This window comes from Mesoplodon bidens (assembly GCF_964165515.1).
Source record: "Mesoplodon bidens genome assembly, chromosome: 15".
Lineage (NCBI taxonomy): Eukaryota > Metazoa > Chordata > Mammalia > Artiodactyla > Ziphiidae > Mesoplodon > Mesoplodon bidens.
The window spans coordinates 38,032,355-38,045,207 of NC_138171.1; positions in this window are offsets into that span (position 1 = coordinate 38,032,355).

The following is a 12,853-nucleotide window of genomic DNA, read 5'->3' on the forward strand; positions in this document are numbered from 1 at the left end:
ATAGCTCAGTTTCGTTTCTTTTTATGGCTGAGTAATATTCCATTGTATATATGTGCCACATCTTTATCCATTCATCCGATGATGGACACTTAGGTTGTTTCCATCTCCGGGCTATTGTGAATAGAGCTGCAATGAACATTTTGGTACATGTCTCTTTTTGAATTATGGTTTTCTCAGGGTATATGCCTAGTAGTGGGATTGCTGGGTCATGTGGTAGTTCTATTTTTAGTTTTTTAAGGAACCTCCATGCTGTTCTCCATAGTGGCTGTACCAATTCACATTCCCACCAGCAGTGCAAGAGTGTTCCCTTTTCTCCACACCCTCTCCAGCATTTATTGTTTCTAGATTTCTTGATGATGGCCATTCTGACCACCCTAGTTATTTCAAATATAGGTCATTTAATCCAGGGAATTGTTTATACAGGTGGCGAAAACACAGTGGAAGGGCGAAAAGTGGATACTGAGAGAACCATTTCTGATGAACTGCAGGAAGCAGCTGCTACCCCTTGGCTGGGGCATTTAAGGAAAGAGGAGGTTAGTTTAGTTATCTGGTGTCAGGTAACCCTTCACCCCTTAAATTTGGTGGCTTGAAATAACTGATCACTCATGGATCACAGCCGCTCTGTCAAGGATATGGGAGCAGCTTGGGTGGGTGGTTTTGGTCTGGGTTCTCTCCTAGGGTTGTGTTGGTGTTTTGGGTCTGGGGTCTCTCCTAAGTTTGTGGTCAGATACCGCCTGGGGCTACAGACATTTGAGGGCTTGAGTGGGACCAGAGGGTCCACTTCCAGGGGCCCTCTGTATGTGGCTCACACCCATGGCTGCAAATTGATGCTGGCTGTTGATGAGAAGCCTCAGTCCCTGTCAGGGGCCTCGCCATAGGGCTCCTTGAATGTCCCTACACCATCCTCTAGGGGTGAGTATCCCCTAGGGTGAGCGTCCCAAGAGACGAAAGCAGAGGCTCCACTGCCTTTTAGGACCTGCTCTCAGAAGCCACACAGGGTCACTTTCACCGTACTTCACTGGTCACACAGACCAACCCTGATTCAACGTGGGAAGTGTCTACACAAGGCTAGAAGTAACGGTCCAGGAGATATCACTGGGGTCTTCTTGGACACTGGCTAGAGACGTGGAGGGCGGAGCCCCAAGAGACCAGTGCTTGGATTTTTTATTTTATTGGGGGGGAAAGGTTGGATTCCAGTTGGTGCTGGAACTTCTAAGAAGGTAGATGCAGAAATAGTGCTAGAGCTAAACATTTGCTCCTGCTGCACTGGAGGGCAGTAGAAAGTCCTTCCTCCTCGTTCACATTCCAGTCTCCCTCAGCAGGTCCCTATTAGCAGGCCCACCTCAACAGGAATCCAGTTGCAAGGGGGTCTGGGAAATGTAGTTTTCAGTGGTCCAGCAGCTGTATCACAGAACAGAAAGTGGAGTGGGCTTGAGGCTGAGGTACCACAAGCAAGCAGCACAACCCACCCCTTTGGCTACTCATCACCCATACACATCTTTCTACCATATTTGATTTCCATACAACTCTAACAGCTTCATGCCTCCACCTAACAAGACGCAAGTATCCTTTGTACACAGATGTGTCATTCTCTTCCTAATACCGAAATCAGAAATAGTACAAGAGGAAAATTACACACCATTATCATTCTAGAAATATCTGAAAAGAATAATACACTATGACCAAGTAGGGTTTATCCCAGGAATGTAATAGTGTTTCAGTATTTCAAAAGTAAATCCATGGAAAACCACAGTGAGACACCACTTAACACCCACAAGGATGGCAGTAATTTTTTTTAATTTTATTTTATTTATTTATTTATTTTTGGCTGCATTGGGTCTTTGTTGCTGTGCGTGGGCTTTCTCTAGTTGCAGAGAGTGGGGGCTACTCTTTGTTGCAGTGTGCAGGGCTTCTCATTACGGTGGCTTCTCGTTGTGGAGCACAGGCTATGGGCATGCGGGCTCTAGAGCACAGGCTCAGTAGTTGTGGCGCACAGGCTTAGTTGCTCCGCAGCATGTGGGCTCTTCCTGGACCAAGGATTGAACCCGTGTCTCCTGCATTGACAGGCGGATTCTCAACCACTGTGCGACCAGGGAAGTCCCCATAATTTTTAAAAAGAAAGAAAAATGGTGGTGAGGACGTGGAGAAATTGGAAACTTCATTCTCTGCTAATGGGAATATAAAATGGTGCAGCTGCTGTGCAGAACAGTCTGGCAGTTCCTCAAAATGTTAAACAGAGTTCTGACCCAGCAATGCCACTCTCAGGTATATAAACAGGAGAAATGGAAACATACACACAGAAACTTGTACATGAAGGTGCATAGCAACATTATTCATAACAGCCAAAAAGTGGGAATAACCCAAATGTCCACCACCTGCTGAATGGATAAACAAAATCTGGTCTATACATACAATGGAATATTATTCAGCCATGAAAATGAATGAAATACTGATACATGCTACAACATGGATGAACCTTGAAAACATGCTAAGAGAAAGAAGCCAGACAGAAAAAGTCACATGCTGATAATTCTGTGTACATGAAATGTCCAGAATAAGCCAATTCATAGAGACAGAAAGTAGATTAGTTGGGGGAAGAAGGGTGCATAGGGAGTGATTGCTAATGGGTATGGAGTTTATTTGGGAGATGAAGAAAATGTTCTGGAATTAGACAGTGGTGATGGTTGCACAACTCTGTGAGCATGTTAAAAACCACTGAATTGTACAATTTAAAATGGTGAATTTTAAGGTATGTGAATTACCTCAATTTTTAATCCATCAGTCAACAAAATCCATCATATGACCAGATTATATCACATGATGTTGATAGTGTCTGACAAAAATTCAACATCCATTCCTGGTTTAAAAAAAAAATCTCGGGCTTCCCTGGTGGCGCAGTGGTTGGGAGTCCGCCTGCCGATGCAGGGGACACAGGTTTGTGCCCCCGTCCGGGAGGATCCCACATGCCGCGGAGCAACTGGGCCCGTGAGCCATGGCCTCTGAGCCTGCGCGTCTGGAGCCTGTGCTCCGCAGTGGGAGAGGCCACGTCGGTGAGAGGCCCGTGTACCGCAAAAAAAAAAAAAAAAAAAAAATCTCAGCAAACTAAAAATAGAAGGTAACTTCCTTAAGCCAAGTGAAGGCAGCTACAAAAAAAAAAAAAAAAAAAAAACCCACAGCTCACACTATACTTAATGGTTAAATAATGCACGCTTTCTTCCTAAGATCAGGAAAAAAAAGGTAAGGAGGTGTAGCCTCACCACTCCTATTCACCATTGAACTGAAGTCCTGGTCACTGCAGGAACAGAAGGAAACAGACAAGAAGTAAGATGTGTACAGTTTGGGAAGGAAGAAATAAAACTGTTCCTATTTCAGAAGACATGATTGTCTAGGTAGACAATACAAACAAATCTACCAAAACAAACAAACAAACACCCTCCTAAGAACTAAATTCAGCAAAGTCAGAAAATAAAAAGGTCAAAGTCAGCCTGAAAAATCAGTCTACGTACTACCAATGCACAATTGGAAACCAAAATTTTTATTTATTTATTTATTTATTTTGGGCCATGCCACGTGGCTTGCGGAATCTTAGTTTCCCAACCAGGGATCGAACCCGTGCCCTCTGCAATGGAAGCATGAAGTCCTAACCACTGGACTGCCAGGGAATTCCAAAATACTTTAAAAACACCATTCACAATAGTCCCTCCTGAAAGGAAATAGATCTAACAAAATCTAAAAGTTACAGATCTAACAAAATATGTGTAAGATCTGTATGCTGAAAACTGTAAAATGCTGAAGAAAGAACTCAAAGAAGACCTAAATAAATAGACATAGTGCTCATGAACTGGATTACTCAATACAGTTAAGATGTTAATTCTCCCCAAATTGATGTTGATTTCACACAATTCCAATAAAAATCCCAAGAACATTTTTTGTAGAAATAGACAAGTTGAGTCTAAAATTTATATGTAGGGGCTTCCCTGGTGGCGCAGTGGTTGAGAGTCCGCCTGCCGATGCAGGGGACACAGGTTCGTGACCCGGTCTGGGAAGATCCCACGTGCCGTGGAGCGGCTGGGCCCGTGAGCCATGGCCGCTGAGCCTGCGCGTCCGGAGCCTGTGCTCTGCCACGGGAGAGGCCACAACAGTGAGAGGCCCAAGTACCGCAAAAAAATAAAAAAATAAAATTTATATGTAATAGCAAAAGGACTAGAAAAGTTAAAGTCCTTTTGAAAAATGAAAAAGTTGAAAGACACACACTACCCAATTTCATGACCTGTAGGAACTATAGTAATCATGACAGGTTTGGTGAAGGGATAGACATGTGCACCAATGGAACAGAAGAGAGTCCAGAAATAGACCCACGTGTATATAGCCAATTGCTTTTTTTAAATTAATTAATTTCTTTATTTTTGGCTGTGTTGGGTCTTTGTTGCTGTGCGTGGGCTTTCTCTAGTTGCGGCGAGCAGGGGCTACTCTTCATTGTGGTAGGCAGGCTTCTCATTGCGGTGGCTTCTCTTGTTGCAGACCACAGACTCTAGGCACGTGGGCTTCAGTAGTTGTGGCACACGGGCTTAGTTGCTCCACGGCATGTGGGATCTTCCCGGACCAGGGATCGAACCCGTATCCCTTGCACTGGAAGGCGGATTCTTAACCACTGCACCACCAGGGAAGTCCAGTTGCTTTTGACAAAGATGCAAAGGTAATTCAATGAAGAAAGGATAGTCTTTCTAACAAATGGTGTTGGAAAAGTTAGACATCCATATATCCTAAATAAATAAAGATCCCAACCTAAACCTCAAACTCTATAGAAAAATTAACTCAAAATGGATCATAGATGGACTTGCCTGGTGGCCCAGTGGCTAAGACTCTGCACTCCCAATGCCGGGGGCCCGGGGTTCGATCCCTGGTCAGGGAACTAGACCCCACATGCCACAACTAAGAGTTCACATGCCACAACTAAAGATCCCACATTGCCGCAATGAAGATCCCACATGCAGCAATGAAGATCCCACGTGCTGCAACTGAGACCCAGCACGGCCAAATAAATAAATAAATAAATAAATATATATATATATATATATATTTTTTTTTTTTTTCTTTTTGCGGTATGCGGGCCTCTCACTGTTGTGGCCTCTCCCGTTGCGGAGCACAGGCTCCGGACGCGCAGGCCCAGAGGCCATGGCTCACGGGCCCAGCCGCTCCGCGGCATATGGGATCCTCCCAGACCGGGGCACGAACCCGTATCCCCTGCATCGGCAGGCGGACTCTCAACCACTGCGCCACCAGGGAGGTCCAATATATATATATTTTTAAAATGGATCATAGATCTAAATGTAAAATGTGAAAGTATAAAATGTTTATACGAAAACAAAGAAGAAAATCTGCATGACTTGGGTTAAACAAAGATTTCTTAGATGTGACACCAAAAGCACAATCAAAAAAAAAAAAAGGTTGATAAATTAGACTTCATCAAAATTAAAACACTTCCTCTGTAAAATACAATGATTGTGGTGGTGGTTATATGAATCTATACATGTGTTAAAACACCTAGAACTGTAAGTGGAAAAAGAAGTTAATTTTACTCTGTGTACATTTAAAATAATTTTTTAAAAATCATACCAAAGCAGATGGCAAGCCAGAAGAAATATTTGCAACATACAGAAAATATTTGCAAACCATGTAATAGTCAAAGAATTCTATAATATATCGAATATAAAGTGTTCCTACAAAAAAAAAAGATTGTCAAATTGGTTTCAAAAAATAATTTATATGCTGCTTACAAGAAACCAAATTGAAATGTAATTATATAGATAAAGTAAAAGGACGAAACGATACACCACACAAACACTAATTTTTTTAAAGGTGGACTGGCTGTATTTAGATTAGATGAAATAGATTAGATTAATATCAATCAAAGTAGACTTCAGAACTGGGAAGATGATTAGGGATAAAGAGAGAATTACATGATAATAAAAGAATCAACTAGCCAAGAAGACATAACTATCTGAAATGTGTATGCATCTAAAAACATTGTTTTGAAATACATAGAGCAAAAATTCCTAGAACTGAAAGGAAAAATAGATATTATAGAAGTACCACCTTTACAGCCATGTGAAGTAGTACCTTTGAAGTGGATTCCCCAGCCCTAGTAAAGCCTTCAGCTGACTGTGGTCCCAGTCAATACCTTGAATGCAACCTTATGAGAGACCCTGAGCCAGAACTGTCCAGATAAGTCACTCCTGAATTCCAGACCATCAGAAACTGATAAGTGTTTATTAATATTTTAAGACACCAACTTCTAGATGAATTTGTTACACAGCAATAGATACCTAATAAAGCCACCATAAAGCCTCTCTGGTTCTTTGACCATGTCTTAAGCTGAGAATTAAAAGCCCTAAGCTAGTCCCTTTCTTCCTGTAACTCTGCAGTGCAGTCAGAAATAGCCAGCCCACCTCACCATTCTTACAGTTTTCCTTAGCTGTTTGTTTTCACATGGCACTGGGCACTTCTCAAGCAACCACGAGTGGTAATCAGTTTATCTGAGATGTCTCTTTATGCCAGGGGACATCAGAATCCCATTTACATTGGCAAGGTGCTCAGCACTGAGTTCAAGGTCAGGGGCGTAACCAAATCAATTTCATGGTTCCACCTTTTAAGGTCTACTTCTCTTGCCAGCTGGCTTTCTTCTAACTTCTGACAACGGGAATCACTAAAGGGACCTTGGAAGATGGACAAAGAGGAAAAAGGGCTCCTTCCAGCTTTCCAGGGATTGTCTGTATTTCTCAAGCAACAACAAACACTTGACTTCTGCCCCCAACTACTTGCAGCAGGCATAGCCCAGGCTGCCCATAGCTCTCTCTTCACAGGTCTGAGTACCAGCCACATGACACAGCCTCCTCAGTAGTCTGGGTACCACCCAAGGGCTCCGTTTCCTCAGGGTTCTGAACACCAGCTACATGGAGATACAATGTAGAGCTCCTAGGTCTTGGTAAATTATAGGTTTGGTTTCCATTATCCTGACTAGTCCCTGATTGATATAGTACTTGGTACTGGAGTGGGGTTGAAATATTTGCTGGATAAATGAACAGAATAATGAATAATTGAGCTTGTAAGATCTAGGACTCCCAACTGCCATCTTACTCTCAGGAGGAGCAACTAAATTATTCCTTCAGTAATTAAATCATTCAACATCTGCTCTTTGTCTATGTTAACCTCTTTACCACTCCATCAAACGAGTCCATCAACGCCTTTCTGCTTCCACCTCTTAGCCCGATAAATTTATTTTTTTAAATTTATTTCACTGAAGTAGAGTTGATTTACAACGTTGTGTTAATTTCTACTGTAGAGCAAAGTGAGTCAGTTATACATGTATATACATTCTTTTTCATTTCTTTTCCATTGTGGTTTATCAGAGGATATTGAATATAGTTCCCTATGCTATACAGTAGGACCTTGTTGTTTAATCCGTTCTATATATAATAGTTTGCATCTGCTAATCCCAAGCTCCCACTCCATCCCTCACCTAACCCCCTCCCCCTTGGCAACCACAAGACTGTTTTCTATGTCTGTGAGTCTGTTCCTGTTTCACAGATATGTTCATTTGTGTCGTATTTTAGGTTCCACATATAAGTGATATCATATGGTATTTGTCTTTCTCTGTCTGTCTTACTTCACTTAGTATGATAATCTCTAGATTCATCCATGTTGCTGCAAATGGCATTTTTCATTCTTTTTTATGGCTGAGTAGTTTTCCATTGTATATATGTACCACATCTTCTTTATCCATTCATCTGTCAATGGACATTTAGGTTGTTTCCATGTCTTGGCTATTGTGAATAGTGCTGCTATGTATATAGAGATGCAGGTATCTTTTTGAAGTATGGTTTTGTCCATATATATGCCAGGAATGGGATTGCTGGATCATATGGCAACTCCATTTTTAGTTTTTTGAGAAACATCCATACTGTTTTCCATAGTGGCTGCATCAATTTACATTCCCACCAACAATATAGGAGGGTTCCCTTTTTTCCACACCTCTCCAGCATTTGTTATTTGTAAATTTTTAAAATGATGGCCATTCTGACCAGTGTGAGGTGGTACCTCATTGTACTTTTGATTTGCATTTCTCTAACAGTTAGCGATGTTGAGCATCTTTTCATGCGCCTGTTGGCCATCTGTATGTCTTCTTTGGAGAAATGTCTATTTAAGTCTTCTGCCCATTTTTTGATTGGGTGGGTTGTTTTTTGTTGTTGTTGAGTTGTATGAGCTGTTGTATATTTTGGAAATTAAGCCCTTGTCGGTCACATCATTTGCAAATATTTTCTCCCAGTCTGTAGGTTGTCTTTTTGTTTTATTTATGGTTTCCTTTGCTGTACAAGAGCTTGCAAGTTTGATTAGGTCCCATTTGTTTATTTTTGCTTTTATCTCTGTTGCTTTGGGAGACTGACCTAAAAAAACATTGGTACAATTTATGTCAGAGAATGTTTTGCCTATGTTCTCTTCTAGGAGTTTTATGATGTCATGTCTTATATTTAAGTCGTTAAGCCATTTTGAATTTATTTTTGTGTACGGCGTAAAGGAGTGTTCTAACTTCACTGATTTACATGAGGCTGTCCAGCTTTCCCAACACCACTTGCTGAAGTGACTGTCTTTTTTGCATAGTATATTCTTGGCTCCTTTGTTGAAGATTAATTGACCGCAGGTGGGTCGGTTTATTTCTGGTTAGCCCAATAAATTTAAATAAGACTCAGACTCTGCAACCCTCTGTTTGAATAAGAAATCCAATAGGTTTGGAGTTTTATTAAATTTTTGCAGGTAGGGAAAGGAAAAAATTGCCAATGATCCTTTCTTGACTTAATAAAAAGAAGATTAATTATATATATCTTTTGGAAAGCATATACATCAAATTAAACACTACTATAAGTGCAACAAATTATTAAATGAGATAACCAGAGGACTTCCCTGGTGGTGCAATGGTTAAGAATCCACGTGACAATGCAGGGGACACGGGTTTGAGCCCTGGTCCAGGAAGATCCCACATTCAATGGAGCAGCTAAGCCCGTGCACCACAGCTACTGAGCCTGCGTTCTAGAGCCCACAAGCACAACTACTGAGCCCACGTGCCACAACTACTGAAGCCCCCGTGCCTAGAACCTGTGCTTCACGACAAGAAAAGCCACCGTAATGAGAAGCCTGTGCACCGCAATGAAGAGTAGCCCCCGCTTGCTGCAACTAGAGAAAGCTGGTGTGCAGCAACGAAGACTCAATGCAACCAAAAATTAATTCATTAATTTTTTTAAAAAGGTAACCAGAATGTAGACTTTCAGGGATTATTGGTTACAGTTCACATAATATAGTGAAAGACCGTGAAGTCTGAGTGTCTTAAAAGACTCATTTGGGGCTTCCGTGGTGGCACAGTGGTTAAGAATCCGCCTGCCAATGCAGGGGGACATGAGTTCAAACCCTGGTCTGGGAAGATCCCATATGCTGTGGGGCAACCAAGCCCATGCGCCACAACTACTGAGCCCACATGCCACAACTACTGAAGCCCACGTGCCTAGAGCCTGTGCTCCTCCACAACAAGAAGAGCCACCGCAGTGAGAAGCCCACGCACCACAACAAAGAGTAGCCCCCACTCACTGTAACTAGAGAAAGCCTGTGCACAACAGTGAAGACCCAACACAGGCAAAAATAATAAATAAATTAAATAACTTTTAAAAAATAAAAATAAAAAAGACTCATTTGAACAAATACCATTTCTAGAAGAAGATTATACATTTGCAAACTCTCACATCAGATAGGAGTACAGAATTGATACTTTGGTGAATGCTCTATCATAAATAGCTTTATGATGCTCAGTGATGGTCTGCATCTCTGCAGCTGTAGGACAAGGCAACATATACTTCTCTTAGATTTTCTTTACTAGCAGCATTTTCAAACCTACTCCCCAGAATTCCACTAATTAGCACCGAAAAACAGAAGAGGCCTAATAAACCTAAAACATAAAGTAGGGAAAAGAACTGCCAAGATAATTTTTAGATAAAATCTACACACAAATGAGATGCACAAATCTTAAGTGCTCAATTTGAAGAATTTTAATAAAGTTTACACCCATGTAGCCACCACCCCAATCAAGAAATAGAGCATTTTCATATCCCCAGAAAGTCCCCTTGGGGCTTTTCCCATCAATCCCCACCCCCTACCCCATGGGCAACCACTGTTATGACTTCTATCACATAGGACACGTTTTCCAGTTCTTAAACTTCAAATAAATGGAATCATACAGCATGTACTCTATTATGTCTGACTTCTTTTGTTCAACCTAATTCCTTCCAGGTGTGTCCATATTGTTGAGTATAGTTGAACTTTATTCTTTTTATTGCTCATTTTGTATTCCATTGCAGGAATATACTGTAATTTGTTTATATATTCTTCTGTTAATGGACATTTTGGTTATTTCTGGGTTTCGGATATTATACATTTATATACAGTCATTGTGAGGACATATGTCTTCATTTCCATTGAATAAATTCCCAGGAGTGAAATTGCTGGGTCACGTGGTAAGTATATCTTTAGCTTTATAAGAAACTGTCACAGTGGCCGCACCATTGTTCATTTCTACCAATAATGAGAGTTCTGGTTTCTCTGCATTCTTGCCAGAAATAGATACCATCAGTCGTTTTAATTGTAGCCACTGGCATCTCATTGTGAGCTTAACGTGCATTTCTCTAGTGACCAGTTATTTTGAGCATCTTCTCATTTGCTTATTTGCCATCCATGTACTTTATCTGGTCAAGTATCTGTTCAAAGCTTTTGCCAGTTCTTTCTTTTGTTTGTTTTGTTTTGGCCAGGCCACGCGGCATGAGGCATCTTAGTTCCCCGACCAGGGATCGAACCCATGCCCCCTGCAGTGGAAGTGTGGAATCCTAACCATAGGACCGCCAGGGAATTCCCAGCTTTTGCCATTTCTTATCGGTTTTGTTCTTCGTATTATTGAGTTTTAAGGGTTCTTAAATATTCTACATTCAAGTCCTTTTTCAGATGGGTTTTACAAATACTTTTTCCCAGTTTGTGACTTGTTTTTCATTTTCTGAGCTGTATCATTTGAAGACCAGAAGCTCTTAATTTTGATGAAGTTCCATATATCAGTTTTTTCTTTTACAGTTTGTGCTTTTTGTCTCCTAAGAAATACTTGCTTATCCTAAGGTCAAAACTTTTCTTTCTGTTTTCTTCTAGAACATTTATAGTTTCAAGCTTTTACATTTAGGCCTGTGCTCCATTTTGACTTAATTTTTTATTAGAATGTGAACTTAGTGGGACTTCCCTGGTGGCACAGTGGTTAAGAATCTGCCTGCCAGTGCAGGGGACATTTGAGCCCTGGTCCGGGAAGATCCCACATGCCGCGGAGCAACTAAGCCCGTGTGCCACAATTACTGATCCTGCGCTCTAGGGCTCGCGAGCCACAACTGCTGAACCTGCGTGCCACAACTACTGAAGCCTGCGCGCCTAGATCCCGTGCTCCACAACAACAGAAGCCACCACAATGAGAAGTCCATACACCACAACAAAGAGTAGCCCCTGCTCGCCGCAACAGAGAAAGCCTGCATGCAGCAACAAAGACCCAACGCAGCCAAAAATTAATTAATTAATTGATTGATTAATTTTTTTAAAAAAGAATGTGAACTTAGTGATCAGGTTCATTTTGTGAGCCATATATTGATATTTATATATAGCTAATTGTTCTAGCACCATTAGGGTTTTTTAAATTTAAAAATTCTTTTAAAATTGAGATATAATTGGCACATAATATTATATTAGTTTCAGGTGTACAACATAATGATTTGATATATGTATACATTGTGAAATGATTAACACAGTAAGTTTAGGTGACACCATTTATTGAAAAAACAATCCTTTCTCTGCTTCTTGTTTTTGGAAGCTGTATTAATAGGTACCTACACATTTAGGATTTCTGTGTCTTCTTGAAAAATTGACCCATTTATCATCATGAAATGTCCTTCTGTATCTCTGATATTGATGTAACCATTTCACCTTTCTTATGGTTAGTGGTTCCATGGTATATCTTTTTGCATCCTTTTGTTTAGAACCTATCTATGTATTTATATTCAAGCTGCATCTCTTGAAAACAGCATATGATTTGGTAGTGTTTTGTTATTCAGTCTTTCATACTTTGCCTTAATAATGTTTTGTCCATTTACATTTAATATCGTTGGTAATTATTGCTTTTATTTTCTAGTTGTCCATCTGTTCTTTGTTCCTATATTTTTCTCTTTCTCGCTTCTTTTGAATTGAGTTCTTTGTTTTTTAGAATTCCAGTTTATCTCCTTCTTTGGCTTTTTTTTTTAAGTTTTATTTATTTTTTGGCTGCATTAGGTCTTTGTTGCTGAGTGTGGGCTTTCTCTAGTTGCAGTGAGTGGGGGCTACTCTTTGTTGCGGTGTGCAGGCTTCTCACTGCGGTGGCTTCTCTTGTGGAGTGTGGGCTCTAGGCACTCAGGTTTCAGTAGTTGTGGTGTGAGGCCTCAGTAGCTGTGGCTCACGGGCTTAGTTGTTCTGCGGCATGTGGGATCTTCCTGGGCCAGGAATCGAACCCATGTCCTCTGCATTGGCAAGCGGATTCTTAACCACTGCACCACCAGGGAAGTCCCTTCTTTGGCTTTTTAGTTATACCTCTTTGTAGTACGTCTTACTGATTGCTCTATAAATTATAAAACTAACCCTCCACTTAACTCAGTTTACCTTGAATTAATGCTTATCACTTCACATATAACATAGAGACCTCTCAACCATGTAATTCCATTTATCTCTTCCCATCCTTTGTGTGTTTATTGTGACATGT